Consider the following 5,400-nt stretch of genomic DNA (forward strand, 5'->3'; position numbering starts at 1 on the left):
GCCGCTCTAGAAGGGGTAGAAAGGTAGGCGGAAGCTTAACACAAGTAGCTCCACCAGGTTGAAGACAACCTTGTAGTGGCCAAAGAACAAATATAGGCCCAAACAAAGAGTCTGAAGGAGGGAGAAGGCCAAGGAGGAGGCCGAGAAGGCAAAGGACCAGGCCGAGCAAGATGGGTATGAAGCAGGGATGGTAGAGACCGAGGACACCCTTAGGGTTGAGGTCTTAGAGGTATGTAGACATTACTGCCTCTAGGTGTGGAATGAGGGCCTCAACCAGGTTAGGGTTGGGAACTCCTCTACCCTCAGGAAAGCAGAGAATGTTTACTACCCTTCTGCCATTCGGGCTTCTAGCTCATCTGTCCCCAAAGCTGATGTTGCCTCCAAGGAAGCAGATGTTAGTAAGGATAGCTCAGCCAAGGTCCCCCCTTCCTTTGGCAGTCTATCCAAGGAAGCCGAAAAGCCTGAGGCTGCCGGAAAAGCAACTAACACAACCAAGGAGGTGGCCTGCGATGTTGCTCATCCTCCGATTGCCCCTAAGGACCCTACTAAGGAGAAAAAGGCCTTCCAGGCTATGGAGCTCGTCCTTGCAACCTTCCCTATGCTTGCCAAGGAGGACCTGAAGGGTAAAGGCTTCGCCTCTTCTACAACAGCTTCTGACCAGCCTCCCAAGACCTCGGCTAAAGACAAACTTATAATTAAACTTAAGTAATTCTTAGATTACTAGTTTTTTACCTTCATTTTTTGTAATCATTTTTCCTTTCTTAAGGTTTGATTTAACGGAAGTTAAAAATTTTTATTACAAACGGTTCTTGCAAACTTTTACATTGCCTATGCTCTGCTTTACGCTTAATTGGTCTAAGAATAAAGGGTAACATCATCTGACTTAATATCATCTGGTGTAAATGACAGCATCATCCCTCTGCTTTAAATAGTTTATCACAGGATAAATGAAGCTTTCCAAACTCGCATTTTCCTTTTGTTAACAACAAGTGATGTTTAGCTTAAAAGAAGTACTTTTCACACCTAGTCAATAAGCAAACATAAGATAATTTGATTATGTTATCCAGGTAAATAATAACCCAGTTGCTATATCCCCTACCACCATCAGCAGGTCGGGTAGGACCATCCAGGCTCATAATTTTGACAAAATAGATTATTAACTGTAAAAACATACCTTAGTATAGCCCATTTAAGGGACCCCCTGCACCATTTACAGTTCCATGTATCTTACCCTTTAACAGCAGATTTAAGCAATTGCAAAAGACTCCCATCTCATGACCTGATCATGGATACACTCACAAATGTTTTAAATGATGTTCATGTGTGGCATAGTTAGAGTAATTGCTCATAAGTGATTAGGCTATCCATCACAACTAGGCTAATGGGTAACCTCTTCAAGGCATATGGTTCAAGAAACCAGACATGACCGAGATTCCGTTTAGCACTTAGAGTAATAATAAGAAGTATTAATTTACCTAAGGTATGTGGTCAGAGGAGTCAGACATAACCAATGTTCTGTTTAACACTAAGAAAAATGATAAAAAGTATTAATTTACCCAAAGTATGTGGTCCGAGGAGCTAGACATGATCAAGGTTCTGTTTAACACTTAGAAAAATGATAAAAAAAAAATTAATTTACCCTAGATATGTGGTCTAAGAAGCCAGACATGACCAATGTTCTGTTTAACACTTAGAAAAATAATAAGAAGTATTAATTTACCCAAGGTATGTGGTCCGAGGAGCCAGGCGTGACCAATGTTCTGTTTAGCACTTAGAAAAATGATAATGAATATTAATTTACCCAAGGTATGTGGTCCAAATAGCCAGGTATAACCAAGGTTCTGTTTAACACTTAGAAAAATGATAAAAAAATATTAATTTACCCAAGATATGTGGTCTAAGGAGTCAGGTATGACCAATGTTCTGTATAACACTTAAAGAAGTGATAAGAAGTATTAATTTACCCAAGGCATGTGGTCCAACGAACCAGGCATGACCGAGGTTTTATTTAACACTTAGAAAAATGATAAGAAGTATTAATTTATCCAAGGTATGTGGTCTGAGAAGTCAGGCATAACCAAGGTTCTGTTTAACACTTAAAAATGTGACAAGAAGTATTAATTTATCCAAAGTATGTGGTCCAAGGAGCCAAGCATGACCAAGGTTTTGTTTAACACTTAGAGAAATAATAAGAAGTATAACGTGTAATGTAATAAACGATATATAAAAGAAAAAAACTTTCATTAATAATAATACATTCGCAGGTTATTTATATTCCAGGGGTGTGGTACAACATTTTCATCTAGATCTTCAAGATAATATGCCCCTATTCCAGCTACTGAGGTGATGCGGTATGACCCTTCCTAGTTGGGTCCTAACTTTCCCCATGCAAGGTTCTTCGCAACACCCAAAACCTTTCTTAACACCAAATCTCCAGGCGTTAGTGGCCTTAACCTCACATTTGAGTCATACCCTTGCTTGAGCTTGTGTTGATAATGAGCCAATTGAACCATGTCATTTTCCCTTCATTCTTCATTCAAATCTAAACTCTTCTCTAACAGCTCATCATTGCTGCTCGGAGTGAAAGAGCTCATCCTCAGTGTTGGGAATCCAGTCTCAAGAGGAATTACAGCCTCAGCGCCATAAGTCATTGAAAATAGGGTCTCCCCTATGGATCTGCAAGGCGTAGTCTGATATGTCCAAAGGACGTTTGGCAGTTCTTTCACCCATTTTCCCTTTGCATCATCCAATCTTTTCTTGAGTCCATTCACTGTGACCTTATTAGCAACCTCGGCCTGTCTATTCCCTTGTTGATAACCTGGGGTGGAATACTTATTCGTAATGCCCAGGTAACAGTAATACCTCTTGGCATCCATGTCCCTGATGTTTGCCAGTGATTTAGCTTTAACCCACTTGGTGAAATAATCTGTGCCGACCAACAACCATCTTTTATTCCCTTCTGCCTTAGGGAAAGACCCTATAATATCCAAACCCTATTGAGCAAAAGGCCAAGGGCTGGACAAAGGATTGAGGACGCCCCTTGGTTGATGAATGTTTGGAACGAACCTTTGACATTGGTCACACTTCTTCACATATTCTTGTGCTTCCTTCTGCATATTTGGCCACCAGTATTCTTGGGTGAGGGCCTTGTGAGATAAGGATATACCTCTTTTGTGGCTTCCATAAATCCCTTCATAGTACTCTTCTAGGAGTAGTTCTACTGCCTCAGGGTGTATGCATAGCAGGTATGGTCCAAAAGAGCGCTTGTATAACTTTTGGTCCTCAGACAGCCAAAATCAAGGAGCTTGTTTGCGTACTTTGTCAGCCTCGGACTTCTCGCAAGCAGGATATCTTCTTTAAGGAATAGTACAATGGAGTTCATCTAACTAGGTCTAACTTTGATATGATGAATACAGACCATCTTTTCCTTCACCTCAGTAGGCTTACAGAGCCTTCAATAATGATAACTCGAGGTAAACTCTACGCCAAGGATGTTGTGAGAGTGGCCAGAGAGTTAACATGGGTATTTCTGGCTTCCAACTCTCCCCCACTTGGCTTACAACCAATCTTGAATCTGAGAACATCTCCACTATTTTTCCTCCCATTTTCTAAACCATAGTCATCCCTGCCAATAGAGCCTCATACTTAGCCTCATTATTTTTGGCCGAGAAACCCAACCTTAAGGATTTTTCGATAATAATCATTTCAGGAGAAATTATGACTAGCCCCACTCCAGATCCTCTTTGATTTGCTGCACCATCAACGTATACTCTCCATGATAAAGGCTTTTGCAAGGAGACCATGCCAATTGATTTTTCATCCATGTTCTTCCAATGGGGATTTAGCAAACTTGGCCATCAAATCTGCGAGGGCTTGGCCCTTAACAAAGGTGCGAGGCATGTACCTAATATCAAAAGCCCCTAAGATTGTACCTCATTTGGCAATCCTTCCTGTATAATCAGCGCTTCAAAGTAATGACCTGAGCAGAAGTTGGGTTAAAACAATAACTGTGTGGGATTGGAAGTAGTACATAACACGTGGCCGAGAAAGGTACTCCTTGAGTTGCTGAAAGGCCAAAACACATTTCTCGGTCTATTCAAATCCCTTCCACTTATTCAACAACTAGAAGAAAGGTATGCACCTGTCTGCGGACCTAGAGATAAATAGGTTCAAGGTGACTGTCATTCTTGTTTATTTCTGAACTTCTTTGGGATTCCGAGGTGGTTGTAAACTATCAATTTCCTTAACCTAATCAGGGTTAACCTCAATTCCACGATGAGTGACCATATATCCTAGAAATTTACTTGATCTCATGCCAAAGGAGCGCTTGGAAGCATTGAGGCGCAGCTTGTGTTTCCTCAATATTTTAAAAATATCCCCGAGGTCTCCTATGTGCTCGGACACCACCTTACTCTTCACTACCATGTCATCTATATAAACTTCAATATTTTTACTTAGTTGTGACTCGAACATCCTGGTCATCATCTTCTGATAGGTAAACCCTGCATTCTTTAAACCAAAAGGCATCACTTTGTAGTGGTCATATTTAGTAGGAGTGACGAAAGCAGTCTTCTCCTAATCACCCAGAGCTAGTGGTATTTGGTGGTATCCCTAGAAGGCATCTAAGAAGCTCATCCGAGGATGGCTTACAGTTGTATCCACCAGCTGGTCTATCCAAGGCATGGGGAAATGATCTTTTGGACAAGCTTTATTCAAATCTGTGAAGTCCACACATACATGCCACTTTCCTCTCTTCTTTTTCACCACTACAGTATTAACAAGCCACTCAGGATAAAACACCTCTTTAAAAGTCCCGACCTACTTAAGTTTGATCACCTCTTCCTTGATAGCCTCAAAATGCTCTTTAGATGAGTGCCGAGGTGGTTACTTTCAAGGGATTACAATTGGGTTTACATTTAGATAATGGCAAATGAAACTTGGATCCACCCCATGAGCCTCATAAGCATTCCATGCAAACACATCAATATTCTTCTTGAGGAAAATTATCAACTCTTCCTTCTCTTGAGGAGGCAGTTGAGCTCTAACCTGAAAGAAATTTTTTGAGTCATCATCAATAACAATTTTCTCTAACTTCTCACACTTTGGCCCTTCTGAAACAGCGTCAGTAGATAACACCAGAGTCCTTGATTGCTATAAGCCCTTCTCAGTGGAGGTCGAGGATCAACTCTTGGCTGATGCATTATTGCAGCCACCAAACACTGCCTAGCAACGGACTGGCTCCCAACCAGCTCCTTAATTGGTCTTCGGATGGATTTTGCACCTTCAAATGCAAAGTTGAAGAAACGGCTCTTAGGGCATGAAGTTAGGGTCTTGCTACTGGCCGTGTAGGGAGAATAAGCATCCACCACTATGAAGTCCACCTCTACCACTTCTGAGCTG

Source organism: Castanea sativa, chromosome 4, assembly GCF_040712315.1.
Source record: "Castanea sativa cultivar Marrone di Chiusa Pesio chromosome 4, ASM4071231v1".
Taxonomy (NCBI): domain Eukaryota; kingdom Viridiplantae; phylum Streptophyta; class Magnoliopsida; order Fagales; family Fagaceae; genus Castanea; species Castanea sativa.